Source organism: Arachis ipaensis, chromosome B7, assembly GCF_059453495.1.
Source record: "Arachis ipaensis isolate K30076 ecotype BB chromosome B7, ASM5945349v1, whole genome shotgun sequence".
In the NCBI taxonomy this organism is placed as follows: Eukaryota; Viridiplantae; Streptophyta; class Magnoliopsida; order Fabales; family Fabaceae; genus Arachis; species Arachis ipaensis.
In genome coordinates this window covers 86,267,463-86,284,424 of record NC_142442.1, presented here as the reverse complement: position 1 = coordinate 86,284,424, position 16,962 = coordinate 86,267,463, and positions in this window count along the sequence as shown.

Genomic DNA, 16,962 nt, shown 5'->3' with positions numbered 1-16,962 from the left:
TTACGGCTCGCCTTTAGGTGTCCTCCTTGGGATAGCGTCATTTAATGAACGAGGGTCAGCACAACGTAGTAGAAAAAATGGAACAACCGAAAAAAAATCGGAGGAGCCCACTGAAGATGAGGCGATTACGGCTCGCCTTTAGGTGTCCTCCTCGGGATAGCGTCATTTAAAGAACGAGGGTCAGAACAACCTTAAAGAAAAAACCAGAAAAGAAAACAAAAAAAAACCGGATGAGACTGCCGAAGATGAGGCCATTATGGCTCGCCTTTAGGTGTCCTCCTCGGGATAGTGTCATTTAAAGAACGAGGGTCAGAACAACGTAAAAAAACTGGAAAAAAATCGGAAGAGCTTGCCGAAGATGAGGCCATTACGGCTCGCCTTTAGGTGTCCTCCTCGGGATAGTGTCATTTAAAGAACGAGGGTCAGCACAACGTAAAAAAAATTGGAAAAAAACCGGAAGAGCCTACCGAAGATGAGGCCATTACGGCTCACCTTTAGGTATCCCCCTCGGGATAGCGTCATGTAAAGAACGAGGGTCAGCACAACGAAAAAAAAAAAAATTGGAGGAGCCTACCGAAGATGAGGCCATTACGGCTCGCCTTTAGCTGTCCACCTCGGGATAGCGTCATTTAATGAACGAGGGTCAGCACAACGTAGTAAAAAAAACGGAAAAATCGGAAAAAAAATTGGAGGAGCCCGCTGAAGATGAGGCGAATACGGCTCGCCTTTAGGTGTTCTCCTCAGGATAGCGTCATTTAAAGAACGAGGGTCAGCACAACGTTAAAAAAAAAACCCTGAAAAAAAAATTGAGGAGCCAGCCGAAGATGAGGCCATTACGGCTGTCCTTTAGGTGTCCTCCTCGGGATAGCGTCATTTAAAGAACGAGGGTCAGAACAACGTAAAAGAAAAAACCGGAAAAAAAACAAAAAAAACCTGCTGAGCCTGCCGAAGATGAGGCCATTACGGCTCGCCTTAAGGTATCCTCCTCGAGATAGCGTCATTTAAAAAATGAGGGTCAGCATAACGTATAAAAAAAAGGAATAAACCAGAAAAAAAAAACATAGGAGCCTGCTGAAGATGAGGCGATTACGGCTCACCTCTAGGTATCCTCCTCAGGATAGCGTCATTTAAAAAACGAGGGTCAGAACAACGTAAAAGAAAAAATCGGAAAAAAAACCAAAAAAAAACCAGATGAGCCTGCCGAAGATGAGGCCATTACGGCTCGCCTTTAGGTGTCCTCCTCGGGATAGTGTCATTTAAAGAACGAGGGTCAGAACAACGTTAAAGAAAAAACCTGAAAAAAAAAACAAAAAAAAATCGGATGAGCCTGCCGATGATGAGGCCATTAGGCTCGCCTTTAGGTGTCCTCCTCGGGATAGCATCATTTAAAGAACGAGGGTCAGTACAACGTAAAAAAAACTGAAAAAAAAACCGGAAGAGCCTGCCGAAGATGAGGCCATTACGGCTCGCCTTTAGGTTTCCTCCTCGGGATAGCGTCATTTAAAGAACGAGGGTCAGCACAACGTAAAAAACAAAACAGAAAAAAACCGAAAAAATAAAACCGGAGGAACCTGCCGAAGATGATGCCATTACGGCTCACCTTTAGGTGTCCTCCTCGGGATAGTGTCATTTAAAGAACGCGGGCAAGCACAACGTAAAAAAAAACCAAAAATAAAAATCGGAGGAGCCTGCGAAGATGAGGCCATTACGGCTCGCCTTTAGGTGTCCTCCTCGGGATAGCGTCATTTAAAGAACGAGGGTCAGCACAACGTAAAAAAAAACCGGGAGGATCCTGCCGAAGATGAGGCCATTAAGGCTCGCCTTTAGGTGTCCTCCTCGGGATAGCATCACTTAAAGAACGAGGGTCAGCAAAACGTAAGAAAAAAAAAAGGAACAAATAGGAAAAAAAGAGGAGCCTGCTGAAGATGAGGCCATTACGGCTCTCCTTTAGGTATCCCCCTCGGGATAGCGTCATGTAAAGAACGAGGGTCAGCACAACGTAAAAAAAAAATCGGAGGAGCCTGCCGAAGATGAGGCCATTACGGCTTGCCTTTAGCTGTCCTCCTCGGGATTGCGTCATTTAAAGAACGAGGGCAAGCACAACGTAAAAAAAAAACCAAAAAAAAAAACCGGAGGAGCCTGCGAAGATGAGGCCATAACGGCTCGCCTTTAGGTGTCCTCCTCGGGATAGCATCATTTAAAGAACGAGGGTCAGCACAACGTAAAAAAAAAACCGGGAGGAGCCTGCCGAAGATGAGGCCATTAAGGCTCGCCTTTAGGTGTCGTCCTCGCGATAGCATCACTTAAAGAACGAGGGTCAGCAAAACGTAAGAAAAAAAACAGAAAAAATATGAAAAAAAGAGGAGCCTGCTGAAGATGAGGACATTACGGCTCTCCTTTAGGTGTCCTCCTCGGGATAACGTCATTAAAGAACGAGGGTCAGCACAACGTAAAAAAAAAAAATCGGAGGAGCCTGCCGAAGATGAGGCCATTACGGCTCTCCTTTAGGTGTCCTCCTCGGGATAGCGTCATTTAATGAACGAGGGTCAGCACAACGTAGTAAAAAAAACGGAAAAACTGGAAAAAAATGGAGGAGCCCGCTGAAGATGAGGCGATTACGGCTCGCCTTTAGGTGTTCTCCTCATGATAGCGTCATTTAAAGAACGAGGGTCAGCACAACGTTAAAAAAATAACCCTGAAAAAAAAATGGAGGAGCCAGCCGAAGATGAGGCCATTACGGCTCGCCTTTAGGTGTCCTCCTCAGGATAGCGTCATTTAAAGAACGAGGGTCAGAACAACGTAAAAGAAAAAACTGGAAAAAAAACAAAAAAAAAAACCGGATGAGCCTGCCGAAGATGAGGCCATTACGGCTCGGCTTAAGGTAGCCTCCTCGGGATAGCGTCATTTAAAGAACGAGGGTCAGCATAACGTATAAAAAAAAAGAAAAAATCAGAAAAAAAAAAACATAGGAGCCTGCTGAAGATGAGGCGATTACGGCTCACCTTTAGGTGTCCTCCTCAGGATAGCGTCATTTAAAGAACGAGGGTAAGCACAACGTTAAAAAAAAACCCAAAAAAAAAAACGGAGGAGCCAGCCGAAGATGAGGCCATTACGGCTCGCCTTTAGGTGTCCTCCTCGGGATAGCGTCATTTAAAGATCGAAGGTCAGAACAACGTAAAAGAAAAAACCGGAAAAAAATACCAAAAAAAAAACCGGATGAGCCTGCCGAAGATGAGGCCATTACGGCTCGCCTTTAGGTGTCCTCCTCGGGATAGCGTCATTTAAAGAACGAGGGTCAGAACAACGTAAAAAAAAAACCGGAGGAGGCTGCCGAAGATGAGGCCATACGGCTAGCCTTTAGGTGTCCTCCTCGGGATAGCGTCATTTAAAGAACGAGGGTCAGAACAACGTTAAAGAAAAAACCAGAAAAAAAAAACAAAAAAAACCGGATGAGCCAGCCGAAGATGAGGCCATTACGGCTCGCCTTTAGGTGTCCTCCTCGGGATAGCGTCATTTAAAGATCGAAGGTCAGAACAACGTAAAAGAAAAAACCGGAAAAAAATACCAAAAAAAAAACCGGATGAGCCTGCCGAAGATGAGGCCATTACGGCTCGCCTTTAGGTGTCCTCCTCGGGATAGCGTCATTTAAAGAACGAGGGTCAGAACAACGTAAAAAAAAAACCGGAGGAGGCTGCCGAAGATGAGGCCATACGGCTAGCCTTTAGGTGTCCTCCTCGGGATAGCGTCATTTAAAGAACGAGGGTCAGAACAACGTTAAAGAAAAAACCAGAAAAAAAAAACAAAAAAAACCGGATGAGCCTGCCGAAGATGAGGCCATTACGGCTCGCCTTTAGGTGTCCTCCTCGGGATAGCGTCATTTAAAGAACGAGGGTCAGAACAACGTAAAAAAACTGGAAAAAAACCGGAGGAGCTTGCCGAAGATGAGGCCATTACGGCTCGCCTTTAGGTTTCCTCCTCGGGATAGCGTCATTTAAAGAACGAGGGTCAGCACAACGTAAAAAACAAAACAGAAAAAAAACAAAAAAATAAAACCGGAGGAACCTGCCGAAGACGAGGCCATTACGGCTCACCTTTAGGTGTCCTCCTCGGGATAGCGTCATTTAAAGAACGAGGGCAAGCACAACGTAAAAAAAAACCAAAAAAAAAAACACCGGAGGAGCCTCTGAAGATGAGGCCATTACAGCTCGCCTTTAGGTGTCCTCCTCGGGACAGCGTCATTTAATGAACGAGGGTCAGCACAACGTAGTAAAGAAAACGGAAAAACCGGAAAAAAAATAGAGGAGCGCGCTGAAGATGAGGCGATTACGGCTCGCCTTTAGGTGTCCTCCTCGGGATAACGTCATTTAAAGAACGAGGGTCAGAATAACGTAAAATAAAAAACCGGAAAAAAACAAAAAAAAAAACCGGATGAGCCTGCCAAAGATGAGACCATTACGGCTCGCCTTATGGAATCCTCCTCGGGATAGCGTCATTTAAAGAACGAGGGTCAGCATAACGTATAAAAAAAGGAAAAAACCGGAAAAAAAAACATAGGAGCCTGCTGAAGATGAGGCGATTACGGCTCACCTCTAGGTGTCCTCCTCAGGATAGCGTCATTTAAAGAACGAGGGTCAGCACAACGTAAAAGAAAAAACCGGAAAAAAAAAAAAAAAAAAAAATCGAATGAGCCTGCCGAAGATGAGGCAATTACAGCTCACCTTTAGGTGTCCTCCTCGGGATAGCGTCATTTAAAGAACGAGGGTCAGAACAACGTAAAAAAAACCGGAGGAGGCTGCCGAAGATGTGGCCATTACGGCTCGCCTTTAGGTGTCATCCTCGGGATAGCGTCATTTAAAGAACGAGGGTCAGAACAACGTTAAAGAAAAAACCAAAAAAAAAAAAACAAAAAAAACCGGATGAGCCTGCCGAAGATGAGGCCATTACGGCTCGCCTTTAGGTGTCCTCCTCGGGATAGTGTCATTTAAAGAACGAGGGTCAGAACAACGTAAAAAAATGGAAAAAAACTGGAGGAGCTTGCCGAAGATGAGGCCATTACGGCTCGCCTTTAGGTGTCCTCCTCGGGATAGCATCATTTAAAGAACGAGGGTCAGCACAACGTAAAAAAAAACTGGAAAAAAAACCGGAAGAGCCTGCCGAAGATGAGGCCATTACGGCTCGCCTTTAGGTTTCCTCCTCGGGATAGCGTCATTTAAAGAACGAGGGTCAGCACAACGTAAAAAACAAAATAGAAAAAAACCGAAAAAATAAAACCGGAGGAACCTGCCGAAGATGAGGTCATTACGGCTCGCCTTTAGGTGTCCTCCTCGGGATAGCGTCATTTAAAGAACGAGGGCAAGCACAACGTAAAAAAAAAACAAAAAAAAAAAACCGGAGGAGCCTGCGAAGATGAGGCCATTACGGCTCGCCTTTAGGTGTCCTCCTCGGGATAGCGTCATTTAAAGAACAAGGGTCAGCACAACGTAAAAAAAACCGGTAGGAGCCTGCCGAAGATGAGGCCATTAAGGCTCGCCTTTAGGTGTCCTCCTCGGGATAGCATCACTTAAAGAACGAGGGTCAGCAAAACGTAAGAAAAAAAAATTGAAAAAATAGGAAAAAAAGAGGAGCCTGCTGAAGATGAGGCCATTACGGCTCTCCTTTAGGTATCCCCCTCGGGATAGGGTCATGTAAAGAACGAGGGTCAGCACAACTTAAAAAAAAAAATTGGAGGAGCCTGCCGAAGATGAGGCCATTACGGCTCGCCTTTAGGTGTCCTCCTCGGGATAGCGTCATTTAATGAACGAGGGTCAGCACAACGTAGTAAAAAAAACGGAAAAACCGGAAAAAAATGGAGGAGCCCGCTGAAGATGAGGCGATTACGGCTCGCCTTTAGGTGTTCTCCTCATGATAGCGTCATTTAAAGAACGAGGGTCAGCACAACGTTAAAAAAAAAACCCTGAAAAAAAAATGCTGGAGCCAGCCGAAGATGAGGCCATTACGGCTCGCCTTTAGGTGTCCTCCTCGGGATAGCGTCATTTAAAGAACGAGGGTCAGAACAACGTAAAAGAAAAAATTGGAAAAAAAACAAAAAAAAAAAAACCGGATGAGCCTGCCGAAGATGAGGCCATTACGGCTCGGCTTAAGGTAGCCTCCTCGGGATAGCGTCATTTAAAGAACGAGGGTCAGCATAACGTATAAAAAAAAGGAAAAAATCAGAAAAAAAAAAAACATAGGAGCCTGCTGAAGATGAGGCGATTACGGCACACCTTTAGGTGTCCTCCTCAGGATAGCGTCATTTAAAGAACGAGGGTAAGCACAACGTTAAAAAAAAACCCGAAAAAAAAAACGGAGGAGCCAGCCGAAGATGAGGCCATTACGGCTCGCCTTTAGGTGTCCTCCTCGGGATAGCGTCATTTAAAGATCGAAGGTCAGAACAACGTAAAAGAAAAAACCGGAAAAAAATACCAAAAAAAAAACCGGATGAGCCTGCCGAAGATGAGGCCATTACGGCTCGCCTTTAGGTGTCCTCCTCGGGATAGCGTCATTTAAAGAACGAGGGTCAGAACAACGTAAAAAAAAACCGGAGGAGGCTGCCGAAGATGAGGCCATACGGCTCGCCTTTCGATGTCCTCCTCGGGATAGCGTCATTAAAGAACGAGGACAAGCACAACGTAAAAAAAACTATAAAAAAAACCGGAGGAGCCTGCGGAAGATGAGGTCGTTACGGCTCGCCTTTAGGTATCCTCCTCGGGATAGCGTCTTTTAAAGAACGAGTGTCAGCACAATGTAAAAAAAAAACCGGGAGGAGCCTGCCGAAGATGAGGCCATTAAGGCTCTCCTTTAGGTGACCTCCTCGGGATAGCATCACTTAAAGAACGAGGGTCAGCAAAACGTAAAAAAAAAAAAAAAAAAAAAAAAAAAAAAAAAAACAGAAAAAATCGGAAAAAAAAAGGAGCCTGCTAAAGATAAGGCGATTACGGCTCTCCTTTAGGTATCCCCCTCGGGATAGCGTCATGTAAAGAACGAGGGTCAGCACAACGTAAAAAAAAAAAACGGAGGAGGCTGCCGAAGATGAGGCCATTACGGCTAGCCTTTAGGTGTCCTCCTCGGGATAGCGTCATTTAAAGAACGAGGGACAGAACAACGTTAAAGAAAAAACCAGAAAAAAAAAAACAAAAAAAACCGGATGAGCCTGCCGAAGATGAGGCCATTACGGCTCGCCTTTAGGTGTCCTCCTCGGGATAGCGTCATTTAAAGAACGAGGGTCAGAACAACGTAAAAAAACTGGAAAAAAACCGGAGGAGCTTGCCGAAGATGAGGCCATTACGGCTCGCCTTTAGGTTTCCTCCTCGGGATAGCGTCATTTAAAGAACGAGGGTCAGCACAACGTAAAAAACAAAACAGAAAAAAAACAAAAAAATAAAACCGGAGGAACCAGCCGAAGACGAGGCCATTACGGCTCACCTTTAGATGTCCTCCTCGGGATAGCGTCATTTAAAGAACGAGGGCAAGCACAACGTAAAAAAAACCAAAAAAAAAAACCAGAGGAGCCTCTGAAGATGAGGCCATTACGGCTCGCCTTTAGGTGTCCTCCTCGGGACAGCGTCATTTAATGAACGAGGGTCAGCACAACGTAGTAAAGAAAACGGAAAAACCGGAAAAAAAAATAGAGGAGCCCGCTGAAGATGAGGCGATTACGGCTCGCCTTTAGGTGTTCTCCTCAGGATAGCGTCATTTAAAGAACGAGGGTCAGCACAACGTTAAAAAAAAACCCTGAAAAAAAATGGAGGAGCCAGCCGAAGATGAGGCCATTACGGCTCGCCTTTAGGTGTCCTCCTCGGGATAGCGTCATTTAAAGAACGTGGGTCAGAACAACGTAAAAGAAAAAACCGGAAAAAAAACAAAAAAAAACCGGATGTGCCTGCCGAAGATGAGGCCATTACGGCTCGCCTTAAGGTATCCTCCTCGGGATAGCGTCATTTAAAGAACGAGGGTCAGCATAACGTATAAAAAAAAGGAAAAAATCGAAAAAAAAAACATAGGAGCCTGCTGAAGATGAGGCGATTACGGCTCACCTTTAGGTGTCCTCCTCAGGATAGCGTCATTTAAAGAACGAGGGTAAGCACAACGTTAAAAAAAAAACCCAAAAAAAAAACGGAGGAGCCAGCCGAAGATGAGGCCATTACGGCTCGCCTTTAGGTGTCCTCCTCGGGATAGCGTCATTTAAAGAACGAGGGTCAGAACAACGTAAAAGAAAAAACCGGAAAAAAACACCAAAAAAAAACCAGATGAGCCTGCCGAAGATGAGGCCATTACGGCTCGCCTTTAGGTGTCCTCCTCGAGATAGCGTCATTTAAAGAACGAGGGTCAGAACAACGTAAAAAGAAACCGGAGGAGGCTGCCGAAGATGAGGCTGTACGGCTCGCCTTTCGGTGTCCTCCTCGGGATTGCGTCATTAAAGAACGAGGACAAGCACAACGTAAAAAAAACTAAAAAAAAAATTGGAGGAGCCTGCCGAAGAAGAGGTCATTACGGCTCGCCTTTAGGTGTCCTCCTCGGGATAGCGTCATTTAAAGAACGAGGGTCAGCACAACGTAAAAAAAAAAACCGGGAGGAGCCTGCCGAAGATGAGGCCATTAAGGCTTGCCTTTAGGTGACCTGCTCGGGATAGCATCACTTAAAGAACGAGGGTCAGCAAAACGTAAAAAAAAAAAACAAAAAAAATCGGAAAAAAAAAGGAGCCTGCTGAAGATGAGGCCATTACGGCTCTCCTTTAGGTATCCCTCTCGGGATAGCGTCACGTAAAGAACGAGGGTCACCACAACGTAAAAAAAAAAACGGAGGAGGCTGCCGAAGATGAGGCCATTACAGCTCGCCTTTAGGTGTCCTCCTCGGGATAGCGTCATTTAAAGAACGAGGGTCAGAACAACGTTAAAGAAAAAACTAGAAAAAAAAAAACTGGATGAGCCTGCCGAAGATGAGGCCATTACGGCTTGCCTTTAGGTGTCCTCCTCGGGATAGCGTCATTTAAAGAACGAGGGTCAGAAAAACGTAAAAAAACTGGAAAAAAACCGGAGGAGCTTGCCGAAGATGAGGCCATTAAGGCTCGCCTTTAGGTGTCCTCCTCGGGATAGCATCATTTAAAGAACGGGGGTCAGCACAACGTAAAAAAAAACTGGAAAAAAAACCCGAAGAGCCTGGCGAAGATGAGGCCATTACGGCTCGCCTTTAGGTGTCCTCCTCGGGATAACGTCATTTAAAGAACGAGGGTCAGAACAACGTAAAAAAAAAAACCGGAGGAGGCTGCCGAAGATAAGGCCATACGGCTCGCCTTTCGGTGTCCTCCTCGGGATAGCGTCATTAAAGAACGAGGACAAGCACAACGTAAAAAAAACTAAAAAAAAACTGGAGGGGCCTGCCGAAGATGAGGTCATTACGGCTCGCCTTTAGGTGTCCTCCTCGGGATAGCGTCATTTAAAGAACGAGGGTCAGCACAACGTAAAAAAAAAAAACCGGGAGGAGCCTGCCGAAGATGTGGCCATTAAGGCTTGCCTTTAGGTGACCTGCTCGGGATAGCATCACTTAAAGAACGAGGGTCAGCAAAACGTAAAAAAAAAAAAAAAACAAAAAAAAAAACAGAAAAAATCGGAAAAAAAAAGGAGCCTGCTGAAGATGAGGCCATTACGGCTCTCCTTTAGGTATCCCCCTCGGGATAGCGTCATGTAAAGAACGAAGGTCAGCACAACGTAAAAAAAAAAACGGAGGAGGCTGCCGAAGATGAGGCCATTACGGCTCGCCTTTAGGTGTCATCCTCGGGATAGCGTCATTTAAAGAACGAGGGTCAGATCAACGTTAAAGAAAAAACTAGAAAAAAAAAACCGGATGAGCCTGCCGAAGATGAGGCCATTACGGCTTGCCTTTAGGTGTCCTCCTCGGGATAGCGTCATTTAGAGAACGAGGGTCAGAACAACGTAAAAAAACTGGAAAAAAACCGGAGGAGCTTGCCGAAGATGAGGCCATTGCGGCTCGCCTTTAGGTGTCCTCCTCGGGATAGCATCATTTAAAGAACGGGGGTCAGCACAACGTAAAAAAAAACCTGGAAAAAAAACCCGAAGAGCCTGGCGAAGATGAGGCCATTACGGCTCGCCTTTAGGTTTCCTCCTCGGGATAGCGTCATTTAAAGAACGAGGGTCAGCACAACGTAAAAAATAAAACAGAAAAAAACCGAAAAGATAAAACCGGAGGAACCTGCCGAAGATGAGGCCATTACGGCTCACCTTTAGGTGTCCTCCTCGGGATAGCGTCATTTAAAGAACTAGGGCAAGCACAACGTAAAAAAAAACCAAAAAAAAAAAAAAACCGGAGGAGCCTACGAAGATGAGGCCATTACGGCTCGCCTTTAGGTGTCCTCCTCGGGATAGCATCACTTAAAGAACGAGGGTCAGCAAAACGTAAGAAAAAAAAACGGAAAAAATAGGAAAAAAAGAGGAGCCTGCTGAAGATGAGGCCATTACGGCTCTCCTTTAGGTATCCCCCTCGGGATAGCGTCATGTAAAGAACGAGGGTCAGCACAACGTAAAAAAAAAAAATCGGAGGAGCCTGCCGAAGATGAGGCCATTACGGCTCGCCTTTAGGTTTCCTCCTCGGGATAGCGTCATTTAAAGAACGAGGGCCAGCACAATGTAAATAACAAAACTGAAAAAAACCAAAAAAATAAAACCGGAGGAACCTGCCGAAGCCGAGGCCATTACGGCTCACCTTTAGGTGTCCTCCTCGGGATAGCGTCATTTAAAGTACGAGGGCAAGCACAACGTAAAAAAAAACCAAAAAAAAAACCGGAGGAGCCTCTGAAGATGAGGCCATTACGGCTCACCTTTAGGTGTCCTCCTCGGGACAGCGTCATTTAATGAACGAAGGTCAGCACAACGTAGTAAAGAAAACGGAAAAACCGGAAAAAAAATAGAGGAGCCCGCTGAAGATGAGGCGATTACGGCTCGCCTTTAGGTGTTCTCCTCAGGATAGCGTCATTTAAAGAACGAGGGTCAGCACAACGTTAAAAAAAAAACCCTGAAAAAAAAATGGAGGAGCCAGCCGAAGATGAGGCCATTACGGCTCGCCTTTAGGTGTCGTCCTCGGGATAGCGTCATTTAAAGAACTAGGGTCAGAACAACGTAAAAGAAAAAACCGGAAAAAAAAACAAAAAAAAAAAACCGGATGAGCTTGCCGAAGATGAGGCCATTACGGCTCGCCTTAAGGTATCCTCGTCGGGATAGCGTCATTTAAAGAACGAGGGTCAGCATAACGTATAAAAAAAAAGAAAAAATCGGAAAAAAAAAAAACATAGGGCCTGCTGAAGATGAGGCGATTACGGCTCACCTTTAGGTGTCCTCCTCAGGATAGCGTCATTTAAAGAACGAGGGTAAGCACAACGTTAAAAAAAAAACCCAAAAAAAAAACGGAGGAGCCAGCCGAAGATGAGGCCATTACGGCTCGCCTTTAGGTGTCCTCCTCAGGATAGCGTCATTTAAAGAACGAGGGTCAGAACAACGTAAAAGAAAACACCGGAAAAAAACACCAAAAAAAACCGGATGAGCCTGCCGAAGATGAGGCCATTACGGCTCGCCTTTAGGTGTCCTCCTCGGGATAGCGTCATTTAAAGAACGAGGGTCAGAACAACGTAAAAAAAAAAACAGAGGAGGCTGCCGAAGATGAGGTCATTACGGCTCGCCTTTAGGTGTCCTCCTCGGGATAGCGTCATTTAAAGAACGAGGGTCAGCACAACGTAAAAAAAAAAACCGGGAGGAGCCTGCCGAAGATGAGGCCATTAAGGCTTGCCTTTAGGTGACCTCCTCGGGATAGCATCACTTAAAGAACGAGGGTCAGCAAAACGTAAAAAAAAAAAAAAAAAAAAAAAAAAAAAAAAGAATAAATCGGAAAAAAAAGGAGCCTGCTGAATATGAGGCCATTACGGCTCTCCTTTAGGTATCCCCCTCGGGATAGCGTCATGTAAAGAACGAGGGTCAGCACAACGTAAAAAAAAAAAAAACGGAGGAGGCTGCCGAAGATGTGGCCATTACGGCTCTCCTTTAGGTGTCCTCCTCGGGATAGCGTCATTTAAAGAACGAGGGTCAGAACAACGTTAAAGAAAAAACTAGAAAAAAAAAACCGTATGAGCCTGCCGAAGATGAGGCCATTACGGCTTGCCTTTAGGTGTCCTCCTCGGGATAGCGTCATTTAAAGAACGAGGGTCAGAACAACGTAAAAAAACTGGAAAAAAATCGGAGGAGCTTGCCGAAGATGAGGCCATTACGGCTCGCCTTTAGGTGTCCTCCTCGGGATAGCATCATTTAAAGAACGAGGGTCAGCACAACGTAAAAAAAACTGGAAAAAAAACCGGAAGAGCCTGCTGAAGATGAGGCCATTACGGCTCGACTTTAGGTGTCCTCCTCGGGATAGCGTCATTTAAAGAACGAGGGTCAGCACAACGTAAAAAAAAACCAGGAGGAGCCTGCCGAAGATGAGGCCATTAAGGCTCGCCTTTAGGTGTCCTCCTCGGGATAGCATCACTTAAAGAACGAGGGTCAGCAAAACGTAAGAAAAAAAACGGAAAAAATAGGAAAAAAAGAGGAACCTGCTGAAGATGAGGTCATTACGGCTCTCCTTTAGGTATCACCCTCGGGATAGCGTCATGTAAAGAACGAGGGTCAGCACAACGTAAAAAAAAAATCGGAGGAGCCTGCCGAAGATGAGGCCATTACGGCTCGCCTTTAGGTGTCCTCCTCGGGATAGCGTCATTTAATGAACGAGGGTCAGCACAACGTAGTAAAGAAAACGGAAAAACCGGAAAAAAAAAATGGAGGAGCCCGCTGAAGATGAGGCGATTACGGCTCGCCTTTAGGTGTTCTCCTCAGGATAGCGTCATTTAAAGAACGAGGGTCAACACAACGTTAAGAAAAAACCCTGAAAAAAAATGGATGAGCCAGCCGAAGATGAGGCCATTACGGCTCGCCTTTAGGTGTCCTCCTCGGGATAGCGTCATTTAAAGAACGAGGGTCAGAACAACGTAAAAGAAAAAACCGGAAAAAAAACAAAATAAAAAACCGGATGAGCCTGCCGAAGAGGAGGCCATTACGGCTCGCCTTAAGGTATCCTCCTCGGGATAGCGTCATTTAAAGAACGAGGGTCTGCATAACGTATATAAAAAAGGAAAAAACCGGAAAAAAACATAGGAGCCTGCTGAAGATGAGGCGATTACGGCTCACCTCTAGGTGTCCTCCTCAGGATAGCGTCATTTAAAGAACGAGGGTCAGAACAACGTAAAGGAAAAAATCGGAAAAAAAACCAAAAAAAAACTGGATGAGCCTGCCGAAGATTAGGCAATTACGGCTCACCTTTAGGTGTCCTCCTCGGGATAGCGTCATTTAAAGAACGAGGGTCAGAACAAAGTAAAAAAAACCGGAGGAAGCTGCCGAAGATGAGGCCATTACGGCTCGCCTTTAGGTGTCCTCCTCGGGATAGCGTCATTTAAAGAACGAGGGTCAAAACAACGTTAAAGAAAAAACCAAAAAACAAAAAAAAAAAAAAAACCGGATGAGCCTGCCGAAGATGAGGCAATTACGGCTCACCTTTAGGTGTCCTCCTCGGGATAGCGTCATTTAAAGAAGGAGGGTCAGAACAAAGTAAAAAAAACCGGAGGAAGCTGCCGAAGATGAGGCCATTACGGCTCGCCTTTAGGTGTCCTCTTCGGGATAGCGTGATTTAAAGAACGAGGGTCAAAACAACGTTAAAGAAAAAACTAAAAAAAAAAAACAAAAAAAACCGGATGAGCCTGCCGAAGATGAGGCCATTACGGCTTGCCTTTAGGTGTCCTCCTCGGGATAGCATCATTTAAAGAACGGGGGTCAGCACAACGTAAAAAAAACTGGAAAAAAACCCGAAGAGCCTGGCGAAGATGAGGCCATTACGGCTCGCCTTTAGGTTTCCTCCTCGGGATAGCGTCATTTAAATAACGAGGGTCAGCACAACGTAAAAAACAAAACAGAAAAAACCGAACAGTTAAAACCGGAGGAACCTGCCGAAGATGAGGCCATTACGGCTCACCTTTTGGTGTCCTCCTCGGGATAGCGTCATTTAAAGAACTAGGGCAAGCACAACATAATAAAAAACCAAAAAAAAAAAAAACCGGAGGAGCCTACGAAGATGAGGCCATTACGGCTCGCCTTTAGGTGTCCTCCTCGGGATAGCATCATTTAAAGAACGAGGGTCAGCACAACGTAAAAAAAACTGGAAAAAAACCGGAAGAGCCTGCCAAAGATGAGGCCATTACGGCTCGCCTTTAGGTGTTCTCCTCAGGATAGCGTCATTTAAAGAACGAGGGTCAGCACAACGTTAAAAGAAAACCCTGAAAAAAAAAATTGAGGAGCCAGCAGAAGATGAGGCCATTACGGCTCGCCTTTAGGTGTCCTCCTCGGGATAGCGTCATTTAAAGAACGAGGGTCAGAACAACGTAAAAGAAAAAACCGGAAAAAAAACAAAAAAAAAACCGGATGAGCCTGCCGAAGATGAGGCCATTACGGCTCGCCTTAAGGTATCCTCCTCGGGATAGCGTCATTTAAAGAACGAGGGTCAGCATAACGTATAAAAAAAAGGAAAAAATCGGAAAAAAAAAAACATAGGAGCCTGCTGAAGATGAGGCGATTACGGCTCACCTTTAGGTGTCCTCCTCAGGATAGCGTCATTTAAAGAACGAGGGTAAGCACAACGTTAAAAAAAAAACCCAAAAAAAAAAACGGAGGAGCCAGCCGAAGATGAGGCCATTACGGCTCGCCTTTAGGTGTCCTCCTCAGGATAGCGTCATTTAAAGAACGAGGGTCAGAACAACGTAAAAGAAAAAACCGGAAAAAAACACCAAAAAAAAAACCGGATGAGCCTGCCGAAGATGAGGCCATTACGGCTCGCCTTTAGGTGTCCTCCTCGGGATAGCGTCATTTAAAGAACGAGGGTCAGAACAACGTAAAAAAAAAATGGAGGAGGCTGCTGAAGATGAGGCCATACGGCTCGCCTTTCGGTGTCCTCCTCGGGATAGCGTCATTAAAGAACGAGGACAAGCACAACGTAAAAAAAACAACCGGGAGGAGCCTGCCGAAGATGAGGCCATTAAGGCTTCCCTTTAGGTGACCTCCTCGGGATAACATCACTTAAAGAACGAGGGTCAGCAAAACGTAAAAAAAAAAAAACGGAGGAGGCTGCCGAAGATGAGGCCATTACGGCTCGCTTTTAGGTGTCCTCCTCGGGATAGCGTCATTTAAAGAACGAGGGTCAGAACAACGTTAAAGAAAAAACTAGAAAAAAAACCGGAAGAGCCTGCCGAAGATGAGGCCATTACGGCTCGCCTTTAGGTGTCCTCCTCGGGATAGCATCATTTAAAGAACGAGGGTCAGAACAACGTAAAAAAACTGGAAAAAAACCGGAGGAGCTTGCCGAAGATGAGGCCATTACGGCTCGCCTTTAGGTGTCCTCCTCGGGATAGCATCATTTAAAGAACGAGGGTCAGCACAACGTAAAAAAAACTGGAAAAAAAACCGGAAGAGCCTGCCGAAGATGAGGCCATTACGGCTCGACTTTAGGTGTCCTCCTCGGGATAGCGTCATTTAAAGAACGAGGGTCAGCACAACGTAAAAAAAAACCAGGAGGAGCCTGCCGAAGATGAGGCCATTAAGGCTCGCCTTTAGGTGTCCTCCTCGGCATAGCATCACTTAAAGAACGAGGGTCAGCAAAACGTAAGAAAAAAAACGGAAAAAATAGGAAAAAAAGAGGAGCCTGCTGAAGATGAGGCCATTACGGCTCTCCTTTAGGTATCCCCCTCGGGATAGCGTCATGTAAAGAACGAGGGTCAGCACAACGTAAAAAAAAAAAAATCGGAGGAGCCTGCCGAAGATGAGGCCATTACGGCTCGCCTTTAGGTGTCCTCCTCAGGATAGCGTCATTTAATGAACGAGGGTCAGCACAACGTAGTAAAGAAAACGGAAAAACCGGAAAAAAAATGGAGGAGCCCGCTGAAGATGAGGCGATTACGGCTCGCCTTTAGGTGTTCTCCTCAGGATAGCGTCATTTAAAGAACGAGGGTCAGCACAACGTTAAAAAAAAACCCTGAAAAAAAAATGGATGAGCCAGCTGAAGATGAGGCCATTACGGCTAGCCTTTAGGTGTCCTCCTCGAGATAGCGTCATTTAAAGAACGAGGGTCAGAACAACGTAAAAGAAAAAACCAGAAAAAAAACAAAATAAAAAACCGGATGAGCCTGCCGAAGATGAGGCCATTACGGCTCGCCTTAAGGTATCCTCCTCGGGATAGCGTCATTTAAAGAACGAGGGTCTGTATACCGTATATAAAAAAGGAAAAAACCGGAAAAAACATAGGAGCCTGCTGAAGATGAGGCGATTACGACTCACCTCTAGGTGTCCTCCTCAGGATAGCGTCATTTAAAGAACGAGGGTCAGAACAACGTAAAGGAAAAAACTGGAAAAAAAACAAAAAAAAACTGGATGAGCCTGCCGAAGATTAGGCAATTACAGCTCACCTTTAGGTGTCCTCCTCGGGATAGCGTTATTTAAAGAACGAGGGTCAGAACAAAGTAAAAAAAAAAACCGGAGGAGGCTGCCGAAGATGAGGCCATTACGGCTCGCCTTTAGGTGTCCTCCTCGGTATAGCGTCATTTAAAGAACGAGGGTCAGAACAACGTTAAAGAAAAAACCAAAAAAAAAAAACAAAAAAAACCGGATGAGCCTGCCGAAGATGAGGCCATTACGGCTTGCCTTTAGGTGTCCTCCTCGGGATAGCGTCATTTAAAGAACGAGGGTCAGAACAACGTAAAAAAACTGAAAAAAAACCGGAGAAGCTTGCCGAAGATGAGGCCATGACGGCTCGCCTTTAGGTGTCCTCCTCGGGATAGCATCATTTAAAGAA